The following is a 13,800-nucleotide window of genomic DNA, read 5'->3' as shown; positions in this document are numbered from 1 at the left end:
TGGATAACTGAACCTTCAGTGTGCAGAGACAACACGACAATTGACAGGTGCCACGATGCACTGCATGTGTGTGTACCAAGACGGTGACCGATGCCACGCTTGGGTCAGCCTTCCGGTCTCATCCCACCTTCTCTTGTGAAACAGAACAGGCAAGGATCCATACTGCGACCCTACCACAGTTGAGAGTGGAGATGACACCAAAATGCTCTTCTCCATCTCTAAAGTGCACACACGTGCACACACATAAACTCCCCCAGCCCCGCCCAACATACATCACATGCAGTTCAGGGCAGCGGTTTAAGCGCAAGCCTTGCACATCAGACAGGCTTGGGTTTGAATTCTTTTCCAAGTTCCTTCTGTTTGTGAGAACCTGGGCAACCTTCTTAACATAAGCCCCTGTTTCGTCATCTTACGCCTGTCAAACAGGCCTAATACCGCCTACCTCTCAGGGCTGTTGGGAAGGTTAGGCTTTATAATGTGTGTCTGGAATTGGGTATGAAACCTGTACATAGAAAAACTCAAGAAATAAAAGCTATTCTTTTCTTCTTCCTCTTCTTGTTACACCTTAATGCAATTAGTACCCCTCTCCTCACGTCAGCCTGTGCTTCACCCTACACCCTTGGGGTCACACCAGGCTGTCGTGTGGATAATTAGCCAGAGTAGACGACTCAAAGGTCGGTAACCTCTGGACTCCCACACTCATAGAGTGATGGCCTTAACCCCGACGCCTGCTCAGCCTCACCAGACAGAAACGAGGACCAAGGAGACGCCGCCCAAGTCAGACACACCAGACGCGACTGTCTCTAGTGTTTGTATGATCTCCGGTTGCTCTGCACTTACCTTGAAACACCAGCTAAAGAATCCACGTGAAACCATTAGTTCCATTTAGAAACCGAAGAACGGAAAAAGCAGCAGAGCAATGAGGGAAGGGGAATGCAATTTCCTCGGGAGCTGGGGGATGGATACAACTGAACTGGGAAACCTTACTTTGGAGAGGACTAATTTTGTTTTAGATAAACTTTCCTAAACTAAAAGAAAATTAAACATTCAAATATCAAGTCCATTTGCATTTAAAAGCAAGAGAAAATGAAATCTTGTAACGTTAAGAACCACAGGGAGAAAAGTGGACGGTTCAGGAGCCTGCATTTCAGGGTGCGAGCTGCTGCGGAGTCTTTCATCTTAGCCCCATGGGAGCCTTCTGGAGTGCTTGCCGCGGAGCTTCTGGGAGCTCGGCATCTATCTCAGGGTCACGAGGATTGGAAATGGATAGACATACATAGATTTATGTAGATTTTCCTCATGTACAGCTGCTAATCTAACAAGACTGCAGGCAGCAGCTGGGTGGCTAAAGCAATCTCTGGCACCTTTCGTGCACAACATACTGGTTATTTGTGTCACACAACATCACTGTTCTCCCTCACACCCACACGCTCCTCCAAAACAGTTTCTTTCTGGTGGTGATGGGAATAGAGAAGGAACAAAATAGTTTAATTCTAATATTTCGTTCCATATGCAGACTTGGTTTTACAACAGGAATTTACCTCAGGGAATCATCCAGTGTTTTAATTCTTCTTTTTGGAAAAATACCATGGGCAATAGTAGTCATTACTAAATTCATTCTTCTAAAAGCCAGCAACTAGCCAGAATAGGTAGGAGCAAAGGAGTATGTCTCGGAACGCAACGACCCAAGTTCTTCTAAAGTTTAAGGAAATTAGAAAATAGCTGAAGACACTCAACGATTTGTATCATTTGAGCTCAAGGTCAGCGTTCTAAGTGTGCCTTTGTGTATTCTAGTCTCCCCAAAGTCTATACCTAAAGGAACGAAGCTCTTGATCTTCCAATTAAATGTGTCTGAAGCAAAATCAAAAGCTGTCATTCCAATGCTGGCTGCACCTGTGGAACGAGTGACACGGAAAGGTCCCCTCCCCCCTTTCTTGCTCCCCCCCACCCCCACATCTAGAGCACAGGTACTTCCCTTTGCCCCAAGAGAAGACACTGCGCTGGTTCTGGACCATAAAACCACTACTGCATGAAGAGTTTTTACTCATATGATTCTTATTTCAAATGGTCATCATTTTGTGAAGGCAATCACAAATCGGGCTGAGTCTTCCCATTTTCTAGGAAGGGGCTAACCACCAATTATTTCAATCCTGCCCCGCCCTGGTTTGTATCATTTGCGTTTTTTTCACCGCTGCCAAGGGAAACCATTTATCCTCGAACACGTTCTTGCCATCAGTCCCCTGACTGTATCACTAAGCAAGAACATTTGAAGAAAAACGTGAGATGCTGCCAAGGAGATGGCAGCCAACAGCTGCTGCACAACGGCCTGCATTGGGGCGACCCTAGCGGAAGCCGGAGGCTGTCTGAAATAATACAAAAAATTAACCCGTAAAGGGCAACAAAATGGCAACGGCTACCATGAGAAAGTAGACGGCATCCACAGAAACGGCAGGTGGTTCTGCTAACATGTCACTGCTCTGCCTCTACCCTCCGGAAACTCTGCAGTTTCTTAGCGCTACTTTGTGCAGCAGATTCCCACGAGTCTCTTCTTCTCGACCCCCTCTCCCTGCTCCGTGCCAACAGACCTCCAGTGTACACAGGTGCTACTGGCTATCCTTTCCCCACTGCAAGGATCAAACCCCTTTGTGAGATTCTTCCAGCCACTCCAATGTCCCTGGCGCAGGGCAATACGGCCGGCAGGAACGACAGCTCTACAGTGCCTGAGGTCCTGCTTCACCTCTTTCCAGAACCACTGTCAGCCAAATGCAGGCCGTAATAATCACAGCCGCCCAGCACCCGGAGGCTCACGTTGGCTTCAGCGGGCAAGAGGTGTCATCTGGCAACCAGCTGATGTAATATCCTCATTTCTGTCATCCTTCGTCACCACCCCACATGCTGGCTTCTCTGCTTATCCATCCTGTAAAAACACCTGTGCCTTCTCCCCTTCCCACAGCCCCAAGCCAAGTATTCCAGTAACAAAACGACTCAACCCTTTCTCTTGGCCTCTTTGGGGCAAACTCCTGCACCTGCCTGGAAGGACGTCCTCCCTCCACTGGCCTTAACTCGGAGGTGCCCTGCTCCTGAAGACAGGCTTCCCTCGCAGCCACTAGGGGGAAGCTGCTTCATCCTGCCTCCAGACTCCACGGGGCTGAGAGGAGAGTGCTGCTACGCCCTTGGACCCTACTGCTGCTTCAGATCATCTGTTCACCCTTACACACCTTTGAGGCCATACTGCCTGATGAAACCATGATGTGTGCTTCCGTGACACCGCTGTCTGCTCACTTCTTGAGGTCAAGTCTTAAGATTCATCGAGCCTTAATATCTAAAGGCCACTCAGTGCGTACATAGGCCACCAATGTTAGGTAACAAAAATTTTCATAATATGTAGTAAAGTAAGATTTTTAAAGTCAACTTTTATAGTGAGACAGATGATAGTGTTTGCAAACCGTTACTGAGGTATCTATCTTTGCTCTGAGGACGGAGAGTTCCGCAGCTGGCTAGTCTCTCCTCTTATCCTTTAGGTCTACTAGCTGTTTCTTCCTAGTCTTCCGTGCGGGCTTATCTGACTCTGCTACCTCTTGTATGTTGTATTCTCTAGGGCTCCATATTGGACCTCATTTTAATAACATGTCTTCCAGTAACGGCATCTATGCCCAAGGTTTCAACTACCATATATGTATATATGCCATTGGTTCTGGACCATAAAACCAATCCATAGAACCTAACTGCCTTTTGGACTTGCCAACAAAAGGCGCCCACTATGCCCACTACAAATTCTCCCACTGAACACTTTGAAAACTGAAGTTATCATCTTCTTTTCCCTTTTCCCCAATGGCCAGTATTTCATTCCTAGGTAGGAGGATCCTCAGACAGCCAACTGTCCAAGTCAGACATTTGGGTATTCATCCTAAGTGCCTTCCTTTCCCATAATTCCTTACATTTAGACAATCACAAAATCTTACTGTTTCAACTTACAGTCTTCTGCATCATCTTCCACTTCTCCAAACCCTCAGCTCTAATCTTGGTTCAGGGTCTTACCTCAGATTAATGCAAGAGTCTTGGGATTATGGTGTATGTATGCTGTGTATAATAGAATGCATAGTAACAGCTTTAGAGGAGAAGCTCAAGGATCATCTGAAGGTCATAAGTACTCTGGGTAAGGAACAGAGCAGAAAGCTTCCTTCTTATGAATGTTTAAGTTCCCACTGGAATGGTAGCCCCACACAGTATGGACTTTTATCTTCCTTGTGCCTGGCTCAGAGAGAGAGCTTAATAAATATTTACTAAATATACAAACTTATCCAAATATCATATCAAAGAGACCTTCAAGAAAAATACTAATAATCAGTAAGGAAATCACAACAAAGAGTAAGAAACTGATAAAGAAATAGAATGGAAAGGGTTGTAGCACAAAGATTGAATTAACCTCTGAAAGGGAATGATTACAAAATTCACCATGAAAATCCAATGAAGAAGTCTAGAAGGCCTATCATGTAAGCACTGTGGGAGGTGGAGATCAACAAGGTTACTGGCCTCAGGGGCGGCTGGAGGATGAAATCCACACCCAAATCATGAAAGAGGAAATAAGAGCCAGGCAAAGGGAACTCAGAGGGTCTGAGGAGGCTTTCTGGGGCAATGGAACAGTTCTTGACTGTATATTGGTCAAAAGGTTGAGCCTCACACTTAAAGCGGATGCTTTATTGTATGTAAATTATTCCTCAATAGGTTGACTTCTAAGGAAAATTTAAAGATAAATAGTATAGGAGCTACATTACATTTGCCCACTTTTAAGAAAAGCAAAAAAAGGGAAAAAAACCCCCACAAAACAAAGACGGCAATGTTAGAGGATAATTATGTACACAGCTGAAGGAAGTAAAAATTAACAGTTATTACAGAAGCCAGAAGAGAGGACAAACTAGGAAATCAAATCTAAAACACAGAAAGATAAGTTGATGAGAAATATGTAAGAAAAAAATAACCTTCAGAAGAGGGCAAAGGTATATAACTTATGAATAATAAGTGTGAACAAAGTGGACTGTGTAGGTAATTAAAGTTCTAATGGAGAAAATATTCCAGAAGTGATTATAAAAAATTGAGACGGTTCATTGAGACTTAACAACCAGATGACAGTGACAATGCCAAGATATTTACTTTTAAAACATTGAACTCCAAGGTCAGAGGAAAAATATTTTAAGAAAGGATAAAAAAAGAACTTTAAGCAGATAATACTGAATGCAACAGAGATAAGTATAACCTCAGATTTCTATTTTCAAAATCCACAAAGAAAAGGGCGCTTTCTAGTCATTTCCAGTGCTCTTTTGAGGGTCCAAAGGGACAAATAATACCTATGATTTCTGGCACAGGTACCATGCACAGGGTACTGTGCTCAGAACTGGATACACATTATCTGATTTAATCCGCACAAACTACAACTCAGAGATTAGGAAAAAAAAAAAAAAAGGCCAAGATCAAATGTCCAGTAAGTGGCAGAGCTGGATTCTGAACCCAGCTGAACACAGTCTGGGATTTTCAACTCCAAGCTGTGTCTCCTCAGGGGCCAATAAACCCCAACTATCCAACCTCTGACAAATACTTGGGATGAGCCAAGTTCTTATTCATTTGCAAAGGCATTAAAGAAAATTGTCTCTGGCATCACAAAGCTTAAAAAGATCATCTTATCTCCCAACACTGCTCCAAGTACTGCTACAAATAGTTCAAGTGCCAAGTATGTCTTAGGAAAAGCGGTTGGGCTGCGAGCATTATGAGGGAGAAAGCTAGTGACAAAGGCAGTTAAGTGTAAGTGAAATAACTGAGTTTAATTACTTTAAGAAGGAGGACAATGGCCAACGAGAAGGGTATGGGTAAGGAGGTAAAGTTCCTATTAGAAACTTCCTATTAGAAACCCACTCTAGAGACCAAGGGCTCTCAGTTTTGGGAGCAGCTGTAAATAACACCCATTACATACTTCCCTGTTTACAATTCCCTAACGGTTTTCTATTATCTTCAGAATAAGGGTCAAGTGCATTAGCATGGACGGTATATTCCTGTTCATCAATCCCACCCCACCCAGCACCACTTCCAGAATGAAACACTGCCTGCAGCTTTCCGGGAAGACTTGGAGTTTTCTCAGTTCTTCCTGAAGGCAGGCCTGCTGTTTCTCCACATGTGGTGTGTCCTCCTCCAGCCCGATCTCTTGGCTAACTCCTACTCGTCCTTAAAGACCTGACCCAGTTAGAAACAAATATGACAAAAGATTAATATCCTTAGCATGTAAGTAGCGCATATAAATCGAACAGAAGGACAGAAGGACCACAGTAAATAAATGAGTGAGCAGCACGGACCAGTAATTCACGAGAGAACCCAAAAAGTGACTAAATTTAGAGAGACAGGTGATATATGAATGTTCAGCCTTGGTCACAATCAAAGAAATGTATATTTAAACAAGGTATAATTTTCTGTCCATTAAATTAGCATAATTTTTTTAAAAAGTAAAGGGCATGGGACTTCCCTCATGGCGCAGTGGTTAAGAATCCGCCTGCCAATGCAGGGGACACGGGTTCGAGCCCTGGTCCGGGAAGATCCCACACACCACGGAGCCACAACTGCTGAGCCCACGTGCCACAACTATTGAAGTCTGTGAGCCTAGAGCCCGTGCTCCGCAACAAGAGAAGCCACTGCAATGAGAAGCCCGCGCACCGCAACAAAGACCTAACGCAGCCAAAAATAAATAAATAAATTTATATATAAAAACCAAAAAAACTAGGAAAAGTAGATTACAGTTATACTCCGTGACACATGTCCACATATCAATGTGTAATATATCTAACGAAGAGACAAAATTTAAAGAAGGTTTCCTATACTTACAGCATCAACGTCTAGAAAACTATGGGAACTCAGCTTCCCAGAAGGATGCATTCCCTGGAAATTCTGGACAGCTGATACTTACGTACTCCTTGATCCAATAATATGACAGGTCATCTTTGTGCACATGAATGAGACGAAGAGAGTTTCGGGCTTCCCTGGTGGCGCAGTGGTTAAGAATCCGCCTGCCAGTGCAGGGGACACGGGTTCGAGCCCTGGTCCGGGAAGACCCCACATGCCGCAGAGCAACTAAGCCCGTGCACCTCAACTACTGAGCCTGCATTCTAGAGTCCATGAGCTACAACTACTGAGACCGAGTGCCACAACCACTGAAGCCCAGGTGCCTAGAGCCCGTGCTCCACAACAAGAGAAGCCACCGCGATGAGAACCCCGTGCACTGCAATGAAGAGTAGCCCCCACTCGCCACAACTAGAGAAAAGCCTGCGCACAGCAACGAAGACCCAATGCAGCCAAAAATAAATAAATAAATAATAATAATAAAAAACCTAAAGGGCATGTACAGCCTGATGGTGGGATATGAACTATATCTCCTGTGGGGAAGATAGTATCATACATCATAATGTATAATGATGTTCATTATCTTTTATCCACTAATTCTATTCTTAGTGATCCTACAGAAACAATCTGAAATATGTACAAAGATGTATACAGAAAGATATGCATTACAGAATTGTTTATAAGCATTAAAAATAGAAACAACCTTAAATGTTCATAAATGATGACATCATGCAGCTTTTAAAAAGATGTTTCAAAAACCTTAAAGCTGCAGATACTAAAGTCGGAGGTATAAAAAGGTGTAAGGAGAATTACCAGTCTCCCTCCCGCTCCAGACCCTGTTCTCTCGAGATGCAATCACAGTTGCCAGGTTCCTGTGTAGCCTCCCAGAGATACTGGGTTCGTATTATACCCGCTGTGTATACTTCTCTTCATAAGTAGTGGGGTTCTAAACATATGGTGCACCTCTAATTCCTGAATAAAAATGTATCTGAGCAATCATTTCCTGTCAGTACAGATGAGTTGACCCATAAAGGGCTGTGCAGGGTTCCACCATATGCGTGAATTACAGTCCATTTAGTGGGCCCCTTATTAATGGGTATTTAGGTTGTTTCTGATCTTGCTATTACTATAGCATTACGTGCATGTGTGTCTGTGGGAACAATTCGTAGAAATGGAACCGGTAGGGCAAAGGATATGTATATGGTAGATTTGATAAAATATCATCAAAGTTCTCTCTGCAGAGGGACTGGTCCAAGCTTCCACCAGCAACATGTAAGTTGCTGGTTTTCAACACTATTGCCAACACGTGTCATCAAACTTTCTGATCTTTGCTAACCTAACAGATGAAAAATGGTCTCTTATTTCACTTTTTTTTTTGCAGTACATGGGCCTCTCACTGTTGCGGCCTCTCCCGTTGTGGAGCACAGGCTCCGGACGTGCAGGCTCAGCGGCTATGGCCCACGGGCCCAGCTGCTCCGCGGCATGTGGGATCCTCCCGGACCAGGGCACGAACCCCCGTCCCCTGCCTTGGCAGGCGGACTCTCAACCACTGCGCCACCAGGGAAGCCCCTCTCATTTCACTTTTAATTACATTTTTCTTGTTATGAGTGCTGCTGACCACCTTTTCACAAGTTTAAAGCCCTCTGTGTCTGTTAATAATCTTTGCCTTTTCTTAACTGAGTGATTTGTCTTTTTGATTGATTTGTAAGACCTAATTTAGGAAGGTGTTAAGGAAACTATCCCTTTGGGGTGAGTTGCAATGTTCTCCTTGGACTGTCATTTGACTTTATGTGCGTGTGCTTTGTCACGTAAAAACATTCAGTTCTTACGCAGTAAAGTGTAACACTTTTCATGTTATGACTTCTGGTTATATATATGTACAAAAGTCTTCTCTACTGTGAAATCACAAAAAATATTCACCCATGTATTCTTGAAAGTTTTTATGATTTATCTTTTTATGTTTAACTCTTTGATCTTCCTGGAATTAATTTTAGTGGAAGATGTTGAATATGGAATCTAACTTTACCCTCTAATGTTAAGTTTCCTGAAATGCAGGATATAACTTTACATTCGGGATGCTCTCAATTAGGTAAAATATAGGTACAGAAAAACTACAAGGAAACAGCATGTTAACAATAATTAGTTTTGGTTATTGGAATTTATGCTTTCTAAATTATTACAATAATCATTACTTATGAATTATTTAAAAGTGCCTAATGACATAACAAAATCAGTAATTTACCACAATAAAAGAAAAATTGGCAATAGTGGGCCATGGCCGCTGAGCCCTCCATATCCTCAAGTCCATTCTCTACGTCGGCGTCTTTATTCTTGTCCTGCCCCTAGGTTCTCCAGAACGATTTTTTTTTTTTGGTTCCATACACATGTGTTAGCATACGGTATTTGTTTTTCTCTTTCTGACTTACTTCACTCTGTATGACAGACTCTAGGTCCATCCACCTCGCCACAAATAACTCAATTTTGTTTCTTTTTATGGCTGAGTAATATTCCATTGTATATATGTACCACATCTTCTTTATCCATTCATCCGATGATGGACACTTAGGTTGTTTCCATCTCCGGGCTATTGTAAATAGAGCTGCAATGAACATTTTGGTACATGACTCTTTGAATTTTGGTTTTCTCAGGGTATATGCCCAGTAGTGGGATTGCTGGGTCATATGGTAGTTCTATTTGTAGGTTTTTAAGGAACCTCCATACTGTTCTCCATAGTGGCTGAACCAATTCACATTCCCACCAGCAGTGCAAGAGTGTTCCCTTTTCTCCACACCCTCTCCAGCATTTATTGTTTCTAGGTTTTTTGATGATGGCCATTCTGACTGGTGTGAGATGATATCTCATTGTAGTTCTGACTTGCATTTCTCTAATGATAAGTGATGTTGAGCATCCTTTCATGTGTTTGTTGGCCATCTGTATATCTTCTTTGGAGAAATGTCTATTTAGGCCTTCTGCCCATTTTTGGATTGGGTTGTTTGTTGTTTTGATATTGAGTTGCATGAGCTGCTTATAAATTTTGGAGCTTAATCCTTTGTCAGCTGCTTCATTTGCAAATATTTTCTCCCATTCTGAGGGTTGTCTTTTTGTCTTGTTTATGGTTTCCTTTACTGTGCAAAAGCTTTTAAGTTTCATTAGGTCCCATTTGTTAATTTTTGTTTCCATTACTCTAGGAGGTGGGTCAAAAAGGATCTTGCTGTGATTTATGTCAGAGTGTTCTGCCTATGTTTTCCTCTAAGAGCTTTATAGTGTCTGGCCTTACATTTAGGTCTTTAATCCATTTTGAGTTTATTTTTGTATATGGTGTTAGGGAGTGTTCTAATTTCATTCTTTTACATGTAGCTGTCCAGTTTTCCCAGCACCACTTTGAAGAGGCTGTCTTTTCTCCATTGTATAGTCTTGCCTCCTTTATCAATAATAAGGTGACCGGGGCTTCCCTGGTGGCACAGTGGTTGAGAGTCCGCCTGCCGATGCAGGGGACACGGGTTCGTGCCCCGGTCCGGGAAGATCCCACATGCCTTGGAGCGGCTGGGCCCATGAGCCATGGCCGCTGGGCCTGCGCGTCCGGAGGCCGTGCTCCGCAACGGGAGAGGCCACAACAGTGAGAGGCCCGCGTATCACGCACACACACACAAAAATAAGGTGACCATATGTGCGTGGGTTTATCTCTGGGATTTCTATCCTATTCCTTTGATCTATATTTCTGTTTTTGTGCCAAATATTTTCTCCCATTCTTTTATGTTATGGCTTCTGGAGTATACATCAGAAAACAAAATTATAAAAAAAGAGTGAGGAGGATTGGAAGTTTGAGAAGAGGAATTTAAAACAATTATTTCAGAAACAGAGAGCCTGACCAGACTTCCAGAACTCTCTATGCAATGAGAAGAGCCAGCTGAGGTTGGTAACATCCAGTATCCATTTGCCAAACTGGGTGATTTTTGTCCAGCTGAGTTCAGTTGCCCAGGTGTAGTTATGGAAACGACAGATGTGTTTGTAAGGAATTATGGTAAATTAATGGCCTCTATGTATTAAAATAATAAATATGAAAATTATGTACATATAACAAAAAGTATATTTAAAACACTATGACCTAAAAACCATTTTTATATAACTGCAGATTTTAGGTACAGTTCTATGGGGATTTTTAAAAAGGTAACAGTCTCTTTAAAAAAAAAACAACAATAAATAACGGAAAGAAAGAAAAGTTCCACTGTCCTGTAGCAGATGCTTTCCTCAGGCCCTAGAGGAAAAGTTTAGGAGTGTTTCTGTCCAGGCTTCCTTTTTGGTGCATAAAAACATTTAAGATCTTTAACCTACAATTCATCAAAATTAAACTTCTAATTACCACTTGGATCTATCCTCATTGCCACTGACATTTTGCTGCAAACAAGATTTTTCAAAATGTAAACCAATTTATCAAAGTAAAGGCCACCTATAAAACACTGTCTAGCTTTGTGGCAGGGAGGCATACAGATCGAGCAGCGGCGGGGTCCTGGCTTCCCCATTTCTTGGTTTTAGACACGGCTGTGTAGACAGCACGGGTGCCCCGCAAGCTGGACTCGAAGAGCTCAGACCCACAGTCCCCTCCTCACATGTTCCTGGACCAAAAGAGAAACATGTCCTTCATTTGTGGAGTCCTTCAAACTACTCCTGTGAGGGAAAAAACAAAGATAATGCTCAAGTATTAAGTGTCTTCACATATACATATCCTCTTCTTATGGATCTGGCCATATTTCTTTTAAAAGGGTCACCACGACATAAAAGCTCCATGTGCAGGGATGGGATTTTCTGCTTCTTCCCCTGCGACCCCCTCATCTACCTGAGATGAGCTTGACCTGGTATTAAAAAAGCAAACCCAAGCTTTCATCATGTAGTAAGTGTTAAAAGTTAAGACTACAGAATACAGCTTTAAAAATTTTATTTTAAAATTACAGTGTGAACCATGCCAATGTAAGACAGGACCTTTAAATGATTTAAATTTGAGGAGAATAACTATGTATGGTAGAATATTCAATTAATTTTGGATTTTCCACTTTATGGGGGAAAATAAAGCATGAACAATAAAAATTCCTCTTGGTCATTAAACTCAAATGTCTTCATTAAAATTTCCTATCAGCGCTGCTAAAAAGAAGCCAAATAAAATGCGTTTTTGTTTATTTTATCCTTTCCTCTTGCCATTAGTCACCAGCAAGAATAAGTGAGCAACGTATGTTTTCTAGATATAAGGAGGTCTCATGGATAAGACCAACGATGGCAGGCAGACAATGGGTGATGTGGCAGATTTGGGGAGCCCTCCAACTGCTTAGAAGTGCTTTCAAGAGCCCAAAGCAGGAGAGAGTCAGATCTGACATGTGGACCCACACTTCCCACCATACACTGCATGAAAATACCAGTATTCCCTCAGGAAGAGCCACAAAGAATATTTACACATTAAAGCAGTGAAGATACCTGGAAATGTGAGAAAGCAAAATTAGGCACCTAGATTCCTTCACAGGGCTTCTCCCCCTCCAGTAACACCCATTACATTTTGGGAAATGCTGATCTGGAGAAAACTGCTACCCAGGCAGCCCCTTCAAGGTTCAGAGGCTGGAGGCTGAAAGGGCCGGTCCCAGGCGTGTGCCAACAGTTCCCACAGGCAAGTCCTGCTCATTCATCAGAGGCTACTTACAGACCCTCCTCTCACAGCAGCTAATGGATCCAGGGCACCTGCCGCAAACCAGGCACAGCTGCACCTGTATCTCCTCTAACCCTCTGGCAACACAGCCTACCAAGTGCATCAGCTGATCTTAGATGTGTGAGGTCCATGAGTCACAGCAGAGACTGTCAATACATTCCCCGCCCCTTCTTCCAAAAGGTCCCCACCATACAGATCCCACAGCCAAGTCCAAAGTCAAATCATGATAATGAAGGGGAGAACATTCCACGCCCTAATATGCCACTTTGGCATTTGGTTATTTTGAGCTGAAGGCAACTGAGAAACAGCAGATGCAGGAAGGGCTCTCTGCCCTTCTCTTTGCTGCCAAAAGCAGGTCATAAATTTCCCATGAGAAAGGTGTCCTCCTGGTACCAGGAAGAAAAGAACATTCTTCCCACCAGATATGGGGAGTTTATGCTGAGATGAGTCTACACAAACCACAGTAAAATAACCCTGTCTTCTGTTAGTTTCCCCCATATATTTCCTAGTCAATTTCCAACAATATCCTGTCCTTAGCTGCCCAAATCCCTTGGCTTTGTCTAGTCACCGCTCCACAATTTACCGCCCTTTGTAAAAATGGTATACAAGCCCCCAAGTCTAACTGCTTCTTTGGGGCTGCCACTTTTCTATGAAGCTCCTTCCATGCTATGCAAAAATATTAACATGAAATAAAATTCGTACATGGTGTCTCCTGTTAGTCTTCTGACAGTTTAATTCACAGGCTCCGTGCACAGAGCATAAGAGAGTTGAGTAAGTTTTTCCTCCCCTACAGTGGTCTTAGCCTCAGTGCTCAGGACTGCGGGCAGTCCTGGCTTTGAGAAGATGCTGATCCGTGGATGTGCAACCTGGTCTTACCTGACTGTCCTGTGTCAGGCTGGTATTCTATAGCCCTTTCCTCAGCCTGTCCCTTCACTCCACTGTAACTAACCATCTTACTCTGTATAAAGAAGGGTCGTCAAAATTCTGACTCTAATTTCAAGCCATATTTCTTAAAACAGCCTGTACCATATATTTTCTATCATGATGTTAAAAAAAAAACCCAACAAAATAAAAACTCTCATTATTTAAGAGGACTAAATTTAGGCTGCTTTATATTTGAAATGTTAATTTTGAGGGACTCTTCACCATTATTTAAAACTATTCTTTCTGTTTGTATCGAATATCGCCGAGATGCAGAGAAAAGAAGACTTTTGTGAGATGCACTTACTACT

The 13,800-nt window shown here is 42.8% G+C and overlaps 1 protein-coding gene across 2 annotated transcripts in view; it reads right to left on the bottom strand.

Moving 5' to 3' along the window:
• The window catches only part of LYRM4 (LYR motif containing 4), a 116,615-nt gene that overhangs the window by 85,584 nt on the left and 17,231 nt on the right, over window positions 1-13,800 (bottom strand). The gene's annotated exons all lie outside the window — the stretch shown is intronic.

The sequence above is a fragment of the Leucopleurus acutus genome (assembly GCF_964270905.1).
Source record: "Leucopleurus acutus genome assembly, chromosome: 10".
Taxonomy (NCBI): Eukaryota; Metazoa; Chordata; class Mammalia; order Artiodactyla; family Delphinidae; genus Leucopleurus; species Leucopleurus acutus.
Note: the sequence above shows the minus strand (reverse complement) of the source record. Positions and strands in the feature narration are given on the sequence as shown.